Here is a 23,296-nt window from a genome sequence, read left to right on the forward strand (position 1 = left end):
CCTACTTTTATAATGTACAAATGCTAATGAATGAGCTGAGCAACAATTGCGGGATGCTGCAGGAGTGTCATGCGAACCATTTATTTTATTTAGATCCCGTGGATATATACTCAAATTTAATATTTATTTTTTGAACATTTTGATATGAACTAATTTATTATGAATGAATTAAAATAGTTATGGTTTGTTAAAGTTGTTTTTAAATACTTGTAACTCACTCAGAATGTTTAACCTTTTTCAAAATATTGTTTTTGCTGTAGATTTTAAATTATATGTGATTTCAAAATAAAGGGTTTTATCACTTGGACGTCTTTTCTTGAATTCGGTTCTAGGGAGCTATTAAATGCTGCTCCTTAGAGCCTAATTCGGTTAAGGCAATATCATAGATGAGGCCTCATATTTATATAAAAAAAATCTACATATTTTCTGGTTAAAATTTTAGGGCATTACATTGGTATCAGAGCAGCTTAAATCGGGTATCAAATGTGTCTTGAGAGGAAAGATTTGTTACTAGAGCTTAGGAGTTGATTTGGATCCATGGTATGGATTATAATTTTTTTTCATGGTCCGTTCAGCAACCCAACATTGCTCTTTAAGTATATTTTTAGTTATATTGATTTATTTTAATTTGTCGTGGTAACATTGTTTGATTGGTGTGTGATTGAGAACTTAGAAAATTTTTAGGGACATCACAAATTTGACCTGACGATAAAACTTAGGTCAACTTACGTTCATTTTTGTTCTAGTAGATGGCGTGGACTACTAATAACAATGAGGTTAGGAATATGCTCTACCTAGCTAAGGGTGTGAAGCAACTCATTGTTGAAATAGAGGGCATGGAAAACAAACTACACCAGGTGGCAATCTGGGTGAACGACCATTGGGTTGAGGGACATAAGCCACAGTCAGATAAACTTAAACAACAATTCAGTGGGCGGGGGAGTACGAATAGGACGAAATTTGGTAAAGAGAAGTTTGCACCTCCTCCCAAAAAGCAGAGGCAGTAGGAAGAGACCGGGCCCCAACAATTGTGGGGGTAATCGAGGTGCCACCATTCTCATGTTGGACAGTTGTGCCCTCGTGACATAGGTGATTATTTCTACTGTCATGAGTTGGGCCATCATCTCCTACAGTGTCCTAAGAAGGCAGTCAACAAATAGAGAAGAGCAGATGATAAGACGACTGATATGCAGAAGCGAACAACTGCTGAGATCCTCGTCGACGGAGCCTCAAACTCCAAGGATTTCCAAGACGTGCGAGAGAGGGATGAGCAAATTCTCTCGAGCAACACGATGTGGGTAGCACAAGATGCTCCGCAAAAGCAGAGGCACATTGGAAATAAGAGGGAATATCTTAAGCAATTCACGAATCACTCACATAGAAAGTGCTTTAACGTGTTAGAAGCTGAAGAATTCAAGTTGCTGACAAGAAACAGGCAGCCGGGGGAGGACAACCCCAATAGCAGTTGCGGTAGCAACCCTAATAATAAATCAAGCTGAACAGGATTAGAAAAGGATGAATTCTTTTAAGAATGGAAAAATGCAATATTTGAGAATTTTCAATGCATTTTTTTAAGAATAAATATAAAGACTCTAGATTTGGATATTTATTGAGTGGTTATAATTCTTAATACCTGGATTTGACTAACCTAAAATCTTACAGTTATGTGTATTCATATTTAGACTTTTGTCATATTCAAACCCTTAATTGGATTCTACTGTGGATACAAGATCCTACTAATCAGACTTTTGGATCCAGGGTAGATGTCAGAAAATATCTGACCCAACTGACATCCTTAAATTTGTGATTATTTTTGGATAAATTCTAATTAATGTGATTAAATCCTATTGATTGAATTGGATATGATAACATGTGGATCAACTTTATTAGACAATATTGAATATCGAATATTTTAATGGGTGGTTGTTGTACTTAACTAGGAACAACCTAAGAACATTGGACATATCTAGAGTTTTCTTGGTCTGGCAAGATACTGTAGACATTTTATATAGAATTTTTTGATGATCGCTCTACCTATGACCAAGATTCTGAGAAAGGAAACCAAATTCGAGTGGATGAAAAAGTGCGAGGAGAGTTTCCTGATCCTGAAGGAGAAGCTTACTATTACACCTGTGTTGACCTTGCTGTTTGGTCAAGGTGGATTTGTAGTGTACACGGATGCTTCAGGTACAGGTTTGGGATGTATATTAATGCAGAATGGTAGAGAGTCATAGCTTATGCATCCCGTCAGCTGAAGGTTCATGAGAGGAACTATCCGACCCATGACCTAGAATTGTCAGTTGTAGTGTTTGTTTGCACTACTTGTATAGAGAATAATTCGAGGTCTTCATAAATCATAAGAGTCTGAAGTATCTGTTCTTTCAAAAAGAGTTGAACATATGACAAAGGTGATGGTTGGAGTTAGGGATGGCAGTGGGGCGGGGCGGGGCGGGGCGGGGGACAAGGTTTCCACCCCCGCCCCGCCTCAAAATTTTATCCTCCACCCCCACCTCCATCCCCGTTTCATACCCTTCATCCCCGGTCCAAACGGGGCGGGGGCGGGGCGGGGATATTGCGTAGAAAAGTGGTCGGGGCGGGGTTGGGGCGGGGATTAGGCGGGGATCGTGGCGGGGACGGGGCGGGGCGGGGAAAAGTGCACGTCCACCCCCGCCCCGCCTCCGCGGCGGGGATGGAATTTATCCTCCACCCCCGCCTCCATCCCCGTTTCATACCCTTCATCCCCGGTCCAAACGGGGCGAGGCGGGGCGGGGCCCCGCTTTCCCCCGATCCACTGCCATCCCTAGTTGGAGTTTATCAAGGACTACGAGTTCACCATTTTCTACCACCCGGTAAAGGCGATTGTAGTAGCAGACTCTCTTAGCCGCAATGCGGATGGCACGTTGGCCAGTATAGTTAGAAAAGGATGGAGATTACTGGAAGATTTTGGGGAGTGGAAGCCCTTCGCATATGAGTAGGGGGCTATCAGGTTGTCTAGTATGACCATCCAGCTTGAGATTCTTACGAGGATTTTTGCAGCTCAGAAGGAAGACCCTCAGCATGATCGGTTTAGGGCACTCGCACAACAAGACTCCTCTTTTCGACTGAAAGAAGAGGGTAGTGTGTGGATGGACAAACAACTTTGGGTGCTTAACGACACCCATTTGAGGGCAAAGTTGTTAGACGAGGCGCACAAGGCCAAGTACACCGTTCACCCTGGTAGCACGAAAATGTTCAAAGACCTACAACATAGGTATTGGTGGAATAGTATGAAGTCGGATGTAGCAGATTATGTATCGAGGTGCTTGATCTGTTAGCAGATCAAGATTGAGCACCAGAAATCGAGCAGAATATTACAACAAATAGAGATTTCGCAGTGGAAATGGGAGGATATAATGATGGACTTTATGGTGGGCTTACCTAGAACCCGTAGGCAACACAATGTTATATGGGTGATAGTAGTTAGACTCACGAAATCAACACACTTTCTACCCATTCAGATCGGTCAGCCCCTGGAGAGCCTAGTTGATTTATACATTAAGGAGATCGTACATGGAATATCCGACATTTTTTTGACCTTTTTATTGATTTTTGGATTATCTAGATAATGAAAATTTTGGTGCATTATTCATGATTTTCGAGCATGTTGTTGCGTTTGTATCTAAATTTCAAAAAGATCAATCTTTGTTTCATCAAAAACAGAGTTATATAGAGTTTGGAGCGAGCACAACAAGTTTTGGGGGCATTTTGGGTATTTCGGGAGAGTTTCAGGGGTATTTTAGACCTGATGGACATAGTTGTCCAATTCTATGTTGACTGGCATAGTCAATTGCAAGAGGGTCATATTTTGCCATTTTATGTTTGACCAGTGGCATGTTGGTTATTTTTGGGTTCGACCAAGGTCTTAGATGAGCTTGAGGGACCCATTGGGAATTTAATATGCATGCAAGGATACATGCATCTTTTTGGTGACTGGGCTACCTCCCAGTTTGGTCAATCCCAGCAGACCTGAGTCAGTTGGACTCAGCCACTTGGCTAAGCTCCTTGAGGATTGGTTGGGCTAGCTAGGTTGGGACTTAGCCTAACTGGGGCCCAATTTGCTTGTTTTGGGTAGGGTTTTGGTTGGATCCAACTCAATCCATTTAGGATGCTTTAAAAGCATCTATTCACCTCCTATTTCTTTTTCTCTTTTTTGGTCATCCTTCCCTCACATATGAGAGCCCTCTCACCCTCAACCAAACGCAGCTCACTCCCTCTTCTCCTCCTCCATTCTATATCCCCTTGGAGTCGTGAGTATGCTCCTCTTTCTCCCGTTAGTCTTCATCGTTGGTGCCGGCAAGCCGCACCATCATCTCCCTCGTCTAGCTTGCAGCTGGAAGGTAGCTGCGAAGTAGGGACTTTGTTGTTCTGGTGGAATGCGTAGAGGAGTTTCGAGGAAGAGACAAGCCAAGGTAGGGGACTCAATCCCTCTTCTCACGATGGTGGTATGTGTAGGCACGTGTGTTTGACTAGATATATGCTTCGCTGATTTGTTTTTATTATGTTTAAGAATCTGTTTTGTGCATCATGCTAGTTGGGTTTCTGTAAATGTATGAGTTTTTGGGAATGATCTCCGTAAGGGAGTGTATTTCCTTCGAAATGTGTATGTGATGATTTTGAAAAGATGGACTGCGGTTGGTCCTTTAGAAGAACTGTGTGGGTTCTTGTTCATGCTGAAAAATGGGCATGTTTTGCATGCTGGATGGATGTTTGTGTGATCCTTAAGCATGTTGATGTGGATTTCTATGCGGAAAGCTTGCCGAAAGATCACACTTTCCAAGTATTTTTGAGTTTCGTGGGACACAAGAATCAACCCCTGTTGTGCAGAGTCAACCCCTGTATGCTCACAACTAGTGTGAGGATAGACCCGATGGTCGACCCTTAGTTCTGGTGGGTCAACAATCGGGGTGACTGTTATGGCCTTGTTTCAGCAAGGGTCGACCCTTGTTTATGAGGGTCAACCCCTGTTGTTTCGGGTGTTGGTTGCAGGAGGCCCGAGGGTCGACCCCAGTTTTGGAGAGTCGATTCTCGTGGTGTGTTGAATGAACCCTTGACAGTGAGGGTAGACCCTTGCTTTTGGAGGGTCGACCCCCGGCTCTTTTGGATGTTGTTTGAGGAGACCACGTGGGTCGACCAGTGGCGGAGCCAGGGGTGGGCAGTCGCCCACCCCAGAATTTGAAACCGAAAAAAAAAATATTGTGCCTCCAGCGATATTTCGTAAAGAAACAAAGAATCTGACTTTAACTCTTGTATGCTAATGCCTACCGCTATGTGTGTTTTAATTTGTCTGGTGCGTGACAAATAGAAAATAAGTGTATGTTTACTTTTAATCCAGCAATCTGTTCGAGGATCAATAACACATGCTTGGAATTGAAAAATTATTAGTGTTGGACTTGACCTGTTCTGGATATTATCGTCCGTGCTGTGTTGTCATTTAGATGCAGTTTGTTTTAGGTGGCGAGCACTCGCCCAGGACAGCGATCAGCAAGTGGTGCTGACACGTTTATGTCTTCCCGTGGCAGCGGTATCACATACACCCTAAGCTTCCACCTAATCTGGACCAGCGTCTGTCACTCTTCGAGTTCGAATCTGCATTCAACCGGGTTCTGGATTGTGCGTTTTAAGCTTTAGAAACTGCTTTCGGAAAGCAGCTTAATGTTCTGGTTCCTTGCTGTTTATTTGAGCTGAATGTATGCAAAAGGATCTCAAATGATTTGAGTATATTGTGATAAATATTGCTGATTTTTTTTTAATTTCAATATAATTCAAAGGCTTATTTAAGTTTTATCTCTTCACGAACGACTGTGCCTTCAACGATTTTTTTTTGGCTCCGCCATTGATCCGAATAAATGGATCGTCCTTCAAGACCATAGCATTGTCCCCGAGACCCGAAGTCTGCCCACCCAACGAAAAACTCCTGGCTCTGCCACTGGGGTCGACCCCCGGCTCTTTTGGATGTTGTTTGAGGAGACCACGTGGGTCGACCCTTCTTCTCTAAGGGTCGACTGTTGCTGGGTATTGCTTAAACCCTTGGCCCACGAGGGTCTCCTGTTCCATGGGGGTCGACTCTTGTCAAGTCTTGGGTTGATCCTTGCTGGTCAGATTCGACTCTTACTGGCAAGAGTCTACTCCTGTCCTGGGAGAGTCCACTCCTGGTTCCTAGGGAGTCAATGATTATTCTTTGATGTTTTTGTTAGAGTTTATTTAAGTAAAAGCATTTTGTTTTAACTAGGCGATTTGTTGAAAACCTTTTTGTTGAAGAACCATTAATTCACTTAAAGCTTTGCTAAAATTGGAAACAATTTCAGTATGCTTGAAAGTGTCGGATTTATGAACACCTTGAAAATGCTTTTGGAGTTCTTGTATACTTACGGTATATTTTTTGAGAAAGTTTCTGAAAATCTGGAACATTTACAGAACCATGTATGTTTTATAAAATTTTTGTGAGATTTGAAATATTTACAAATCTGGTTGTTCCTCAAATATGTTTTACATATTTCTTTTGGTGTTGGGCTGAAAGGTTATGCTTGATCAAATTCTATTTTTCTTGTAATGAGAATTTCAGATTTGAGAAGATTCTTGTATAGCCGAGTTTTGAGTAAGATTTCATGATTCATGAAATTCTATTTTGAAGTTTTGTTTAGGCTTGTATTTTTCTGTTTCTGTGGTGGTACCCGGAACTGTGATGCACAGGAATCAACTCATGTATTTCAGGGTCGACCCTTGTTTGCTTCGTGGTTGCTCTCTTGGTAGTCCTGGGTTGACCCTGTGTTCTAGAGGATTGACCTCTGCTTCCAGTGGGTTGACCCCTGTAAGGTGCGAGTCAACCCTTTCTGCACAGATTAGTTGTCTGTTCAGAAAGAGTCAGACCCTTGAGGATGAAAAGTCTACTCTTCTGAACAGAATGGCCTTCTGTTTAAGGAGTCGACCCTTGTGTTATGTGAGTCGACCCTTGCTGAATAGAATGGACTTCTGTTCAGGAACAGTCGACCCCTATGCTCTATGAGTCAACCCTTGGTTAGGGCAAGTCGACTCTTGAGTTGACAGAGTCGATTTCTTTTGCACCTCTATGCATGTTTATGATGTTTTGAGCTCAAGTATAGGCTGTTTAGCCTGGGTTTTGGATGGATCAACACTGAAACAAGGCTAGGAACCTATGTTTGATGTGTCTAATGGTTGATGCATTAGTTTGGGTTTGGTGGTCTAAGAGGGGTCCGGAATGATTATGATGTATATGAATGATTGTATGAATTGATTTTCAATTAGTATGCTCTATAATTCCCGTATGCTTGAGCATGGGGTGCAACTGTTTACATTTGAGCATATTTCTACAACATGTGTATATGTGAAATGATGGTGAGAACATCACGTTTCCATGCATTGTTAGAGATATAATACATTTGTTTGAGATTTGAGCTAGACATTGTGTTGGGGATTCGTGAAATGATGATTGTATAAAATTATCCCTGATAGTTAGATTTAGACCTTGGAAAAGAATTTACCCAAGTGTGAGCCTACTGCAGTGAGGCTAAGCCTATAGTATGGCCTAGTTGAATATGATGTTATTGGGGCAGGAAGGTTACCCCAGGTGTGCAACTAAGTGTTCACACAGGTAATTGTTAATCTCATAACTTAAGAACTAGGTATAATTTGTTGGGCAAGGCCCTGTGTACCTGAGGGGTACGATGGAAATTAAATTAATAATGTATGTTAATTAAAAACGAGTTACACAAAGTGCGAAGGTTACGCCCTAAGAGATGGGGTGACCTATTTTGAACTCAGCTCGTTGAGCGAGTTAGCACCAACCCGTGGAATGCTGAGTTGTTGACAGATATGCTCTCGGTAGCTGAGTTGTCGTCGGTTACGCTTTCAGCAATGGTATGAAAAACATTGAGTTGTCGACGGATACACTCTGTGACTGTGCGAAAGACTGAGTTGTCATCGATTACGCTCTCAGCAATGGTATGGTAAATCCTAGCAGGTGCCAGTGTGAAATCATTGGGCCTCAACCTGAAGCTATTGAGAGAGAGAGAGAGAGAAGCTTCAATTGAAATGCACATGCACCCAGGGATTTAGATAATGTGTGCAGAAAGAGAGAATGGTCATGCATGCATTTTCTTACACTGTAAAAACAGGTCATCCACAGAAACTCATATGAACAATGGATATACAAAAGCCAAAAACTCTCTCTTGTGCGACATTTGGTGGACAATGTCTAATCACCACCACAAATCTGTTTGTCAGGAAAATCTAGAGAAAGGATCGAACATCTTGTGATATTTTGAAGTTTTTGTTCTCAAAAAATTTATAAACAATACTAGCCTATCGAAAAATATTAAAGCTGAACGAATTATATAAACATAAGTGATGTAAAAATGCCAAAAAAACTTCTTGTTAAATTAATACTGCGATAAAAATGTTATATTTTCGTGATATTTTATAATTATTGCATCTTTTGGGTGTCACATCAGCCTTTGAAAACATCATGATATTTCCAAGATATCGAATATAATTTGTGACGTCCGATCTAATTGAGTGCAGTCCTCACATGCACAGAGCACGGCCATCAGTCCTAGAACACCCTTTTTTTAGTTGGACAAACCCAGCCAGGTTTGTAAGAATACTGGGACTAAGCCAGGCTGAGCTTGGGTGGGTCCATCTTAAAAATATTCCAGTTGTGATGAGGCCCTAGCTTCGTTATCTATTGGCCCACTCTTAGGTCCGAGGTGGTCATCATACTTGGACCCAGGTCAGCCTGGCGATAAAGCCTATTGGGCTACCTGGCCCATGCTGGTCCCCATCAATCAATATGGATTTATCCAACACCAAAGACTTTCTTGCCACTACAGATTCTTAAGGTTCACACAGATACTGGGACTAATTCCATTTAGGGTAAATACAATTTAGTGGTTTTCATCATTAGTACTTGAAGGAAGCCTTTGTGGGTGCAAACAGATTGGATATATACTTGGGTATCTGATCCAAATCTGATGTGTTATTTCCGTATTCGCATCCTTAAAGTAAGATCCGCATGTGCATTCAGATAGGATTCAGATTGTTTTCAGATTAAGACTAGTGTTTTAGGTCAGATCTGAATAAAAAACCGATCCATCTGCATTTTTTTCACATGTAAAGAGCGTGTAGTTAATCTTTTTTACTGGATCCATTATCATCACGCATATTTCAGTTCCAGATTCAACCCTACCTCATTGTATCTGATCCAGATCCGGACTTAGATTCTTACGTAGAGTATTCATTGTGGATTCACATTCTGATCTGGCATGATCCTGCTCATACCTGGCCTGTTTGCACCCCATAAAACAGAAGCCTTTTGCCAAAGAAAAAGTGCATGGATCCAATGGTAGCTTTTTCATTCTGGAAAGCTTTTGTTGTTTGGTCTCATTTACTTTCTACCTTACTCTAATACATTACTCAGCAATTTTCTAGATTTACAGTCATAGTTTTTGCTTTTTAGTTTAGCCAGGGACTGCTGCTTTTGTGTAAGGATGTCCATGTACCCGATGGGACAGAATCAGTATAGAAATTTGTCTCGTTATACAAAACAATAAACCAACTTGTTCACGAGCTTGATTGTATTGCAGCAGTGAAAGCAAGGCCAATCGAAAGGGTGTAATGTACAGCTCAAGAGTACATGATGGATCATGCCAAAAGTTTAGAAGCTCAAGTGGTAGCCAAGTGAAAAAGACAACCCAAAGAATTTGCATATGGGAGAAATTTTAACTTCGGTTTGTAGGATCAATTATTGGTCGGTTGGTCACCAGCAAGTTCTGATAAGCACATAGAAGGAGCAACAAATAACGCAGCTTCATGCCATCTCACTCATCTAATTTGATGAGTCACAATTAGCTGTCCAAGTTGAGGACAGTTAATGGATTAACTAATATGTGATGCAAACTCAGTTTAGGATGCCTTATTGATTCATTCATAATCAAAGTGTGTATGCCTTGGTTGGCATTCAATGCCCACTGCATTAAGTGAACATTATGGTCTGTAACTACTACTAATAAGGCAACCTCAAATTTAGTCCAATAGATGTCATCCTTTTTCTACTATCCAAATGCATGAGTCCAAATAATCATACTATGGATTGATAAATTAGAAGTAGACCTGTCTAGCAGCCAAGGCCCCTAGGAGGGTTGGCATAGTGGGGTGGGGCTTTGGTTGCTAGACGGGCAGTCAAGGTTCAATTTTTATGGGCATCTCTCTGCGCAAGCCAATGTGTAGCATAGGCCTTGGGGGCATGGGTCCTAGCCTCAGAGTATTACGCTGCCGGCAGGACGACTGTAGGTATGGCAGGCTCAGCCAGCGCGACCAGGTCTTCATGCCGGGTGCGGTTTCTCCTGGTTATAAATTAAAAAGGAAAAAAGAGTAGAGCTGGTAAACAAACCGAACAAACCTAACAGTAGGTGTTTGGGCTTAGCTCATCTGAGATTGAAAGATGTTTTAACTCATGCTTTGGTATAGATGAGTTGAGTCGAGCTTGAACTTGACCTCGAGCTAGACAAGCCAAACACGAGCTGAGTTGTAAAAAAGGTAAATTCATTTTAAAATTTGAAACCATTGGGATTTGAATCCTAAACTCCCCTTTAGAGAGCCGGCTACTCTATATATCCAGCTATACCATGTTACATTTGTAACATACGCTACACTTAAACCTATATATTTTATCTACACAAGCTTACCCAAGCTTAACACCCTCTGTTTGTCCTCGACTCATCTAAGCTAAACAAGTTGTTCGTGACTCAGCACACAGCTACACGAACAAGATCATGACAAGCTGAATAACGCCGAGCCACGAGCTGCTCCGTTCATTCCCAGACCTAAACTAGTGGGGAAAAGGTTAACTTTGACACAAAGTTCAACATTACTTTGTGAAAGTGTGCGCAGGCGTTTGTATGGATGTAAAGAACAATAACAGGCAAAACACACACAATGCAAATCATGATTTTATGTGGTTCGGCTAGATCAGCCTACATCCACAGTAGAAGAGCTCTCTCTCTCTCTCTCTCTCTCTCTCTCTCTCTCTCTCTCTCTCTCTCTCTCTTACACGTTTTTTGGAGTCTCTACTTCCAAACATATATTGGCCTTTACATGTTAAGCGACTCACATAAGGTAACCAACGTTACCAACATTTACAATGTTGAGGTATGTAAGGTTTGCCACAAGGTAATTTTCTCTCATAAGTTAACCTGAATTTTCTTGCTTCTTAAATCATCCTTGTTAACATACCTTATATTCTCCCCCTCATCATCTTTCCTTTCTCTTCTCCTTGCCATGCTTAAAGTGTTGTCATCTTGTTGGAGCTTTCTCAATTGAACTTCAATGTTATCTTTTTCAATATTGTCATTAAGTTCAACATTATCATACAACCTCACACTATTGCCTTGATGTGGATCAACCTTCCTGACATGACCATCTTCATCCTTCCTTAAGTGGGTGATATCTTCAACACCTTCCTTAACATGCCCCCCGGCAAGACAATCTCCATCTTTTGGTGATTGAGCTTTCTCTCAACATACAGAATTTGGGCCTTGAAATGGTTTTAGTACAAATATCTACAAGTGGATCTTCAAAGGATATAAACTTTATATTGATTTCTTGGTTTGCAACTTTTTCTATGACAAAATGGCAGGCATTTTCAATATGTTTTGTTCTGGCATAAAAAACAAGATTAGCCGCAAAGTAGGTGGCCCTCATATTATCACACCACGGTGTGGGACTAGTATTCTGACTTATACCCAATTCATGTAAGAGCTTTTTCAAACACATTAATTCATACACTGCTTTGCCAATGCCTTGTACTTGGCTTCTGCTGGCTACATTATGTTGCTTGCTTGAGCCCCATGATATGAGGTTGAGCCGTAAGCAAGTGAGATACCCAACAGTGGATTTCCTATCATCTGGACAATCATCCAATCTGCCAAAGAAGGCAGATCCAAATAATTGGACTTGACAAATTTTAAGTCATAATTGATTGTTTTTTTAAGTATCAAAGTATTCGCTTTACATGATTCCAATGATTCTCCGTTAGTTCATGCATAAATTAGCATGCTTTATTAACATAAAAAATAACATCAAGTCTAGTGAGAGTAGCATACTGAAAGGCACCAACCACACTTCGATAATGTGTGGCGTCAAGCATAGGATCATCATTAAATTTGGATAGAGTGATATTGGTAGTTGCATGCATGACTATTGGTTTGGACTATGATATCCGAGTTTTAACCAAAAGATCATAAATGTATTTCCTTTATGACAACATGATTTCATTTGCAACTTCATTGACTTTAATTTATAAGAAAAAATGCAATTCTCCAAGATCTTTTATAGAAAACTCACAACTAAAGTTATCAATGTGGTTTTGGACTTCCTTTTGAGAGCTCCCAGTAACTATGATATCATCCACATACACAAAAACATACATAACAAGCTCTTTAGGACTCTTGATAAACAAAGATGAATCGGACTTAGATTCAATAAATTTAAGGTGAATCAAAAAGCTACGAAGCCTTTCAAACCAAGCTCGTAGAGCTTTCTTTAGCCCATAAAGAGCTTTAGTAAGTTTGCATATGTGATGAGGAAACTCTTTGTTCTCAAACCTAGGAGGTTGAGCCATATATATTTCCTCCTTTAAAAACTCATGCAAAAAAACATTATTCACGTCTAATTGATGGAATTTTCACCCTTACCAGTGGCAACAAAGAAAACGACTCTAATAGTGGTTGGCTTAATCATTAAACTGAACGTTTTAAAATAGTCAACTCCCTCTTGTTAATTATACTCTTTGGCCATGAGCCTGGCCTTGTAATGCGCAACCCTATCATTAGCATGATGTTTTGTTCGATATATTCATTTGCACCCAACAATATTATAATCATTATCCAGGGAAACCAACACCCAGGCAGGGTTTTTATCTTTTCTCTCATGGATTGGACCCACTTAGAGTCTTGGAAGGCTTGATTGAGGTTAGAGGGTTCTTTTTCTTCTTGGGTTAACTCACTAATGAGGGCTATAGGGATGGAGTGTATGCTAACAGAGAAAGACTTAGGTTTTTTAGTCCCAGCTTGAGACCTAGTGATCATGGTATGGGTCTCAATGGGAAACTGAGTAGAGAGGTCAACCACAAGGTTTATGTCATCATTTTGGTTTAGAGGGTTTTGGATATCTGGCTCAAGTTCTGTAGGTGATTCATTTGATTCAACTTTAGCATAGGGTTCAACAAACTCAGTTTCAATGAGGTTCATGGAGTTTAGTTTCAATAATAGGTTCAGTTTAGTTTGCTAACACTTGAAACTGATTTTCAGATTCATCGACTTGATGTTGAACATCAGGTGTAGGTGTGGAAGCAATATGCAGTGTGAGGGTTACAAGAGAATTGGTAAGAGACAAAACACCAATTTTGGAGCACTGATTTTTTAACCACTCATTCACCTCTTTATCAGTAGTGGGTTCATTGGTTCTTGATATAGAAAATTATAATCATTGAATACAACATGATGAGAGATAAAGTTTTTTTTTTAAATAAAATCACAACAAATAAAGCCTTTTTGGCTATTCCCATACCCAATAAAAACACTTGGCCTGGACTTGGGGGACAACTTTGTTCAATTATATGGGGACTAGACGAGGGTAGCATGTGCATCCAAACACCTTAAAGTATTCATGGGGGCCTTTTGAAAATCATCTCGAATGGAGATTTGTTATTTAAGTTGGATTTTGGTAACATGTTGATAATGTGAACAATCATTCAAAAGGCATCAGCCCAAAAACTCATTTTCATGGAAGCATGTATCATTAATTAGGCTCATACTGGTCTCTACCACATGCCTATACTTTCTTTCTACAACATCGTTTTGTTGTGGTTGTGAGCATATGAGCCATCTTTTAATACCATGTTTCATTAAAAAACAGAAAAAATTGCACTTAAAAACTCTCTACTTGCATCACTATGAAATATCTTGACATCATATCCAAATTGTTTTTTAGTTATATTTTTAAAATTTTGAAAACACCTATGAATTTCATATTTTTTGGTTAAAGGAAAGAACAAGAATTTTTTTGAATAGTCATCCATTAAGAAAAAATATCTAAAACCTTTTCTTGACAAGCAAGGGGCAGGACCCCATAAATCAATATGAATCAATTCAAGGGGTCGAGATGCATGAAATTCAGCATATTTAAATGGTAACTGATGTGTTTTAACGGTTAAACATGTAGAGCAAAAATTAGATAATTGACCCTTCTCAAAAGATAAAGTATTATTTTTCACAAGAGTTTTGAAAACCATATTTCCAGGATGGCTTAACTGGCAATGTCATATATCTATTGTCACTCCCTTTTCCTTTGCTTAAATATGAGCTTATTCACCCTTGCTATCATGATTTTGAGAAGCTCCGGACCACACATACAAACTGCCCCTACTTAGTCATCTTTTAAGGATGGTTCCTTTGGGTAAATCCTTCACAGTGAATCCATGAAAAAAATTCAAACGTGTAGTTGCTATCACAAGTGAACTTGGCCACATACAATAGGTTCTTTTTAATGTTAGGAACTTGCAGGACATTCTTTAACACAAAAAAATTGAATTTGAGTTAAGAATAATGTTACCAGTATTAGTAATAGGCAAATTTGTTTCGTTCCCAACAATGACAGTTGTTCCTTTGGTACTCTTTCTTATCAACCATGCCTTGATCTTCATTTGTCATATGGTGTTAGGATGCCAAGCATCATCTTGAGAAGAATTTAAGGCTATAGCAGTAAAGGCCTTAGGTATGTCATAGTAGCAATATAGTTTTTATGACTACAAAATTAACAGTATGAGTTAGAGGCTTGGTTAGATCCATTTCTCTGACCTTAAAATTTGTTTTAAAATTTCCTTTCGAATCATCAACCTCTTCCTACATGTTCTCTTTGAGAGAAGAAAGCTATTGAGGTGACTCCAATTTGATGGAGTTGTTTTGGCAAAAACATTTACAGCCTCTTCTCTTGAGTGAGGAGCATGTCAAACATTTCAACAAATGATGATAACTTTGTCGGTAGACAAAAATAATAGTAATAAAACTTTCATACTCCGTAGGAAGCCCGTTGAGCATGTACAAAACAAGATCTTCATTATTAATCGCTTAACTAATAGCATTTAATGAATCAACAATAAACTTTACATGGTTGAGATACTCAACCATAGATTTTTCATCTTTCTTAACATTTTGAAGGTTTCTTTTTTACTGAACAATAAGAATGCTCCAAGGCGAGCCAGGTCTCACGAGCAGTGGAGAAACAAATTATTTGACCAAGGATAGACTCAGACAATATACTTTATTCAACTGAGAGCCAATTGGTCAGTTCTTTTTCAAAGAAAATATTCTGGATTGAGAGAAGACTGCTTACCTTGAATAATATATTGATTCAAAGGTAGGAATGAACCATCAGCATATTTGATTAGATCATGGTTATACATGAATGATTCTATGTGTACGCTACAATAGATAGTTTGTACTATCTAATTTGATGGAGACAAGGCTTGAGGAGGCATTCCACTAAACCACAGGAGTGGGAAATAATGAAAGACTAGAAGATAAACTTGAATTGGCCATGAGAACAAGCTTAGAACACTCATAGGCACCTCAAAAATATTGGGATCGTGTCTGCTCTAATACCATGTAAAGAACGATAACAGGAAAAACACACATAAAACGCACACACAATACAAATCATGATTTTACGTGGTTAGGCTAGAGCTGCCTACATCCATGGTGGAAGAGTACTCTCTCTCTCTCTCTCTCTCTCTCTCTCTCTCTATATATATATATATATATATATATATATATATATATATATATATATTCCTTTTTTTCTCTCTTGTACATTTTTGGGAGTTAAGAGACACATAATAAGGAAGGTAACAAAGGTTACCAATATTTACAAGGTTGAGGTATGTAAGGTTTGCCATAAGGTAAATTTTTCTCATAAGGTAACCTGAATTTTCTTGCTTCATAAATCATCCTTGTTAACATACCTTCTATTCCCTCCTCATCCTCTTTCGTTTCTCTTCTCCTTACCATGCTTAAGGTATTGTCATCTTGCTGGAGCTTTATGAATTGAACCTTCTCATGTGGCTAGTGTTACCTTTTTCAATATTGTCATACAATTCAACATTACCATACAGCCTCATATTATTGCCTTGATGTGGATCAACTTTCCTTACGTGGATGATATCTTCAACACCTTCCTTAACAGTGGGATCTTAGAACTGAGGGTTGAGATCTCTCGTTTGTGAAACCTCTGAGAACCAGGGTGTTCAAGCGCCTCCTAAAAGGGAGAAATATTTTTTGCTTCATATTGAAAGGGAAGGAAATAACTTGGTCACTTTGTTGTTGGTTGGTGGAGATATGTTATCATGGACCGTTGTGACCAACCTCTTTCCATATGGGATCCAATCACTTATTTCTTTTGTGTAGGACTGCAAGTAATCAATTATCCTACTCCCCAAAAGTAACCACAGGTTGATGTTAAGCATATGCATGCACTTGTCTTTGACATTTAAGAGAGTACTTTTTTTGTTTTGTTTATATGCTTCTCTTCTTTTTCTATTAAAGTTGAGGTTAGCCAACTCCCACTTGATGTGCATGCAGTTCTTTTTGTAAACAAAGAATTAATAGCGGTTCCCCCATCAAGTATGTTAATTATAAATGATAGATCTTATTACTTATTTCACCTTTTATGAATGGTGGGATCCTAATGCAAAGATTGAAAAGACTATAAACACGTACGGTGGATAATCTCGATAACTCAATCTCTTGTTCACAGAGAGGATAGAGCATTTTATTATATAGAAGTTCTGGTTACAATATTGAGATTTGAAATCTTTTCAGATGATCACACACGTTTTGACATACATTAAACATTTTGATATACATGGCAATAATTATCAAAAAACATAATCGTTTCCTGATCTCACGTTAACTTCTTTGGCCTGTCCAAAATGATGAGATCAACTAATATGAAGAGTCCAACTTTCTCTGGTATTTGATGCTGGAGTTACCTGGTGAGAAAGATCTCTTCTTGATTAGTATTTCAAGAATTGCCTTATCAGTTTCAACTACCTTTTTGGTTTCCTTTGTTGTGTATCATTGCTACGCAACATCATTATGTATCACTGTGTCAAAAATGTCTCCAAGATTTTGAAAATCTCGAAATGTTTTTGCAAGAATTTGTAAGACGTGAAATCCTGAAATCATTGCAAGATTTTTAAAATCCCACCTTTTCTCAATATGTACATTTCATGATTTTTATCATGAAGCAAATATTTGCTACGGTAATCTGTATGTAAAATCCAGTAGAAAGAGCCATCTTTTCATTTCTTTTTTTTGTGGAACTAAACCTGAAAAATGTGATCAACAAGGTTTGTCTGGTGTTAAAGTGATTGTGTCATGTAAGCAGGTCGTTCAAGAGTTTAAAAAATCAATGGCTCAAATGCACTAAAAAACTTTACGAATCAAGACATGTTTTTGGCACAATCCAATGTGCAATACATAGCAAACAAGCTATGTTGAATGCATCTATTGAGTCAGATTGACTACACAATGCTCGCACTAAAGATTTTTAACTAAGAAATAGTAGACCATTAAAGACATATACCTTATATATATATATATCGTGTTTTATTGTTATTCTCTTATATTTGTAACTATAAATATGCTAAGGCTTTTTTTTATATTTTCCCACGAGAAAAACTCAATTTATCACTAGATTTTTTTTCTTGCTGAAAAAATGTTGAGAATGTGACTACGATGCATCATTATGTGAGAATTCTTCAAAAATCTGGCCACTAATAAGTCTTCATTTTCAATCCCAGTAAATAATCATTATAAAACAAAAACCAATTTCATCAGGCTCTTTTCTTTGTTTAGCTATAAATTTTTTCCAAGGAAAATAAAAAACTACTCCTAGTACAAGCAGTCCTCGGGGAACGACTCATTGATTGAATTAGGAACATGTTTCTTGTTAAACAACTACACTAACCTTGCATTTATGATAATTGATCTTTTAATAGTAAAGATATGTGGTAATCAATGCCTTTTAGTTTGTAACTATCATATAGGATTATTAAAATAGCAATGCCAAAGTTCTTTTCTTTTCCTTTTTTCTTTTTTTGAATAAACAAAGTTCTTTTCTAAATTAGAGTATAAAGTTGGTTAATTTATTTCTAAGATAATTCCAGAGAAAGGAAGTCAGCCTCCACATGGTGGCAGTCCAATGCCAACTTTGTGGTTTTAATTAGTTGGATAAATGACTTGATAGACCTAATTGTTTCAAGAAAGAGAAAAAAAGGAAGGAAGAGATCACCATTATATTCCTCATCATTGTCAGTTTAACAAATTCTCCATTAAGGTAAAATGGCTGTTTTGTCAGGGGGACAGGGAGTGTTTGTATTAGGGGTGTCAATGGGTCGGGTTTGACCTGGAGCCGACTCATACCAAACCCTATAGGGCCAGGGTTTGGTGATAAATAAGAAGGTCCGATTAGAATCTGGGTCGGACCCAAAGAGTCCGATTAATACATGGATCCGAGTATGGTTTGTGAAATGTCATACCAGACCCGGGACCAACCCGAGTTCCAACTAAGATCTGGAAATTTTCAATGTAAAATGATAAAAAAAATTATTATACTGGGTATGGTCCAGATCTGGTTCATGTCATCTTTATAGGATCCGGGTATGGTTTCTCTTATGGTTGGCCTGATTGAACTCGGGTCCAGACACAGTACCAGCATCTCAAATCAGGTCTGGGTCTGGTTCCACCTGGATTTGAAGCAAACCCGACCCGTTGACAGCCCTAGTTTGGATGCACCCCTCTACCTCGAAAAACCAAGACAAGTTGGAACATTGCACTTTGATGTTCAATACAATATCCCAATTTATCCCGGATATCTGGATAAATGTATGCATTCAAACACTTCTTTAATTAGTGCTGTCAAAGGTTTTTTCTATTTAGCAAAATTTATGAAAATCTACCTAACATATCAATTATTTACAGAAAACAGCCTAACATTTTTAATTTTACACTAGCGCCCTACTTTTTCATTTATGCTTCAAATAAATGTCTGGACTTAAAATCTAGTTGACCTTTGTTTAGACAAAACAAAGTGGCTAGAAACCCTAATTATTGATTTCTTTAATGGAAGTGCTTAAGTTGAACTATTGCTTCAGCAGGTAATTGAAATTCATTCATCAAAGTAGGCATTTTAAATATAATATCTGAAACCTTGGGTGGCTCTCGTAAATAGATGATATATTGGGTGGCTTTTTTTCTAAATTTATCTTAGTTATTTATCATCATTATCCTTATGATCCACTCTAGTTAAGCCAACAGAGTGTAGCCCCAACCTTGGAAGAAAAAGAAAATTACGGGACAACAAACCTGATGTGCTCTAACAAACTGGATCTGCATCCCTTATCCAGATAACGAGTAACTGATTACCTGGATTCATTATGCCCCTTCTGGATCCATTTGGATAATTGGTCAGATCTTGTTGTGGTATTCGTACCAGAAACCCAATTGAGATTGAAATCAGTTTACGTGTAAAAATACAGACTGATGATTAATAACATGCCCATCGGATCCGGATCTGGCAATGGACTCTCCCTGTCTGTATCCATAATCTATTATTCCTTGCTCAATTATGTAGGGTTGGCTGAGACCCACATCAGCAGCCTTTACATCCCTGCAACAATGGATGCTAATGTTAACCTCCCAAAATAAGAGTAGGGTAATAATGAAACATGGAAAAATATGTAGAAACAGAACAGTCAATTATCTGTGATATTTTGAAAATAACATGATTTTTTTCTCAAAAGGGTATAAAAGTGTAATGAATTTGTAAAGATATTATCACAATATCAACACCCTTTTAATTTTTTTTTTTTTGCCTCTGCTTTATATTTTTATATATTTTCTACTTTTCGAATTTTATATATTCCAGAATTTTTCTGAGATTTCATAAAAAAACTTATGAGAAGATTTTTTCCTCAACGAAAATTTGTTGATATTAGTAACTTATATTTTATAATCTTGGATACATTTATGAAGACTTTATTTCTATGGTCGCTTGTCAGAGTTGAGCTGGAAAAGGTGAAGTAAAAGCATACACAATATCTGCCTAAAGTAAGCCCCAAGAAACCATTGTTTCCACTAGAATAGTAACTATTCTTTTTCTTGAATTGAAAAATAATTCTCATAAAAACTAAGGCACTGTTTGAGAGATAAGAGTTGGAGGGAATTATCCATCAATTCTTGGAATTGGCAGCTATCACCTGTATGCGGCATTTCCGGTTTTGAACGCAAATGCAAAGGGGAAGGCCGTCCCGCCTAGCTTCTCATTTCAGTAAATTACTGTCTCAACGTCCTTTTCCCAAACAATTAGTGTGGCTAAATTTAAAGGCAAATCCTCAAGTCCCATCCCAGATGCCAACTCCCAATTAAAGCCTTAAAATAATAAAGATCATCCTGTCAACTCTGACGGCGCCCTGTGTTAGGACGTTGCGAGTTCGAATCCCAATGGTATAGTTGTATAACTGGTAGGGGTCTACCTAACACAAGCTATTTCTGTCTAAAAAAACTGAAATGTTTCAAAATGAACCCTAACAGCATAAATTCTAAATCTCGCTACCAAACCACTCGGCATATTGGCCAGCTTCTAGTTGGTAAAACCCTTGCTATCCCTCCAGCCCATAGGAGAGTATACCTATAACTTCAACCTTGTGGCAAGGGATACCCTTAATGAGTTGCAAACTGTGATTGGCCTATATATGTCAGGTGACAAATCACAATTGCACCTAACCAAGAAAACAGTGCCCTTGTGGAGTACGTTATACCATCTAATTGAGCAATTGGACTCTATAACGTCCTGTCCTAAAATTGTACTTGTAAAGGATTGGTCCGAGACAGAGGCATACAAATCAAACTTTGAGCCAAGTCTTTGAGTGAGTCAAGCTTGGAGCATTTGAAGTGTCCTTAAGGATTCTACATTTAAAAGTTTGGGGAGTTCTGAAGTTTTTGCTGTCTAACATCTAAAATTATTATTATTATTTTTAAGGCAAGCTGGGTTTGAACTTGCAACGTCCCACCACAAGGAGGCATGCAGTGACAGCTCCTACCAACCGCGGAGAGACCCGTTGGATCTTGAGCATTGCTTGGATCTGGATCTTTAACAATATCCACAAACAACTTCTCACTTGATCAAGATGTGTGGGGAACATCAAAATTCTTGATGACCTTAAGAGCCTTTAGCTGAAGTAGGATATTCAAGAATCCAATAAGACGTAGAAGTTTGTGCTACCAAACCATAACCCAGAGGAAATTCTTGATCTACAATGCACCAAAATTCTACTGTTAAAAAATTAGGTTTTTTACTTAAACCAATTGAACAATTCGAAGTGTGCATCTTAATTAAAAAATGATAAACATATCTAAGAAATCGGATTGATTAGATAAAACTTGCACCTATAGTTTTTTTTTACTAAATGGCACATTTAATCAGTGGTACTAATAATTTATTAAATGTTTTGTATATCATACCCTTCTGATAGATAATTAAGTCAGTAAAAACAAACTTGTTTTAGATCCATGTGATTGTGATGTGTAAATGGGTTTTTTAGAACTTTGTTATAAATGACCTACAATGCATCAATATTTGATAACTTAAAAAAGAAAAACTTTACAACTCTATTCATTCCTAATAAACGTACCATAAAAGAAGGATCAGTGTGCCTGATCTTTTATGTGCCGCCTTTCCCCCACCCGACTCTCTCTCTCTCTCTCTCTACCCAAATATCCCCCAATGGAGGGGTTTGCTAGGGATGGTAAACGAGCCTAGCTTGGACTGTTCAAGCCTTGTTCGTTAAGGCTACACCCCTGTTCTTTGCGAGCCAATCACGAGCTGTCTTGTCTTCTAAAAAAATGTTTTTTAAGGGTTTTGTAAAGCTTGATAATATATAAAATATATGTATAATACATATAAATATATGCTTAATCTATGTACAAAACATATATAGCAAGCATTTTATATATATAATATATATAATATATATGTATATATAAATATATAATATGTAAAATGACCTTTACGAGTCAAGCCAATCGAGCTTGCCATGTTCATGCTCGCTTATTTACCTAAATGAGCTAGCTAATAGCTTGGCTCACTGAGCTCAGTTTCTAAGTTGAGTCGAGCCAAGCAAGCCAAACAACAAATTGTTTTCTAGCCTTAGAGTTTGTGCCCACCCTAGTTTAGATTCCTGGATCCGCCCCTGTTGATCTGATTAGGATATGCAATCTTGTAACGTAAATAACATGAGAAACTATTTATTTTTTGGGTCTGAATTGTGTTATTCCTCATAGGACCCAGGTACGGTTTCAACTATAGTAGGTCCAGTCTGACTCATAGTTGATATCAGAAACCTCAGAGTTGGATCTGATTTTGAATACTTTGAAGGTCCGTTGACCACCCTCAAGGCCTAGACTACATTTCATTTTCAGGTGCAGAAGCTCAAATCCCTCGGAAACTCCGGAGATGCTGATGACGTCACTCCAGCTGTGTGTGTTGACAAAAAGTTGAACTATTTTAAGCAATAGGTACTGTCACGGGTGAAAGAATCATTTTTCACTTAATAGAGACCCGCACTGCACATGCCTCATTCCGAAGCTAAGCTGGATCCGAGACCGGTACATTATATAGTTAAGGAGTGTACTTAAGAAATAAATTAAGTTACTAAAAGGACACCTGGATTTTCTTTAATTGACAAAAGCCCCATAATGGGCAGAGGTCCCGGACCAATTCCCTGTTTTCATTGATTCGGTCGGAACTGGACCACTTACCAAACTGGGAAAGAACCAAAGACCGTTCTCACCTCCAAGTTTTAATGAAAATGACCGTTTTGCCCCCAATAACAAGTAGCTCCATTTGGATCCAGCTTTTAGTTACCAAGCTTGAGTCGGCCTGGGTCTAGTTCATGGCTTAAAGCTGAACTGAAGTATACAAATTGGACCCAAAAAGGTCATGGGCACGTGGGCTATATGGACTTATCCAGGAGTCAATGGTCTATATGAGTGGATGTGGAATTAGGTTTGGATATTCTCATGACCCGCATCGACTGAAGCAAGTGGCCTGAGTTGGACCTGGATCCATTCTGGTTATACCCAAAAACACATTATAATTTATAAGCTGTGGCGAGACTCGGCAATAA

At 38.5% G+C, this 23,296-nt stretch overlaps 1 protein-coding gene across 2 annotated transcripts in view; it reads left to right on the forward strand.

Annotated features, from left to right (window-relative positions):
- The window catches only part of LOC149839674 (pentatricopeptide repeat-containing protein At1g79490, mitochondrial-like), a 30,129-nt gene extending 20,369 nt beyond the window's left edge, over positions 1-9,760 (forward strand). The window contains exon 2 of one of the 2 annotated variants that reach the window (XM_090004200.1): positions 9,639-9,760. The gene's annotated coding sequence lies outside the window, so the exon portion shown is untranslated. Of the gene's footprint in view, positions 1-5,490; positions 5,807-9,638 lie in introns of those variants that run through there. The other variant, XM_090004199.1, reaches the window with a different exon arrangement.
- Positions 9,761-23,296: the final 13,536 nt, after the last annotated feature.

This window comes from Nuphar pumila, chromosome 4 (assembly GCF_984573655.1).
Source record: "Nuphar pumila chromosome 4, dmNupPumi1.hap1.1, whole genome shotgun sequence".
In the NCBI taxonomy this organism is placed as follows: Eukaryota; Viridiplantae; Streptophyta; class Magnoliopsida; order Nymphaeales; family Nymphaeaceae; genus Nuphar; species Nuphar pumila.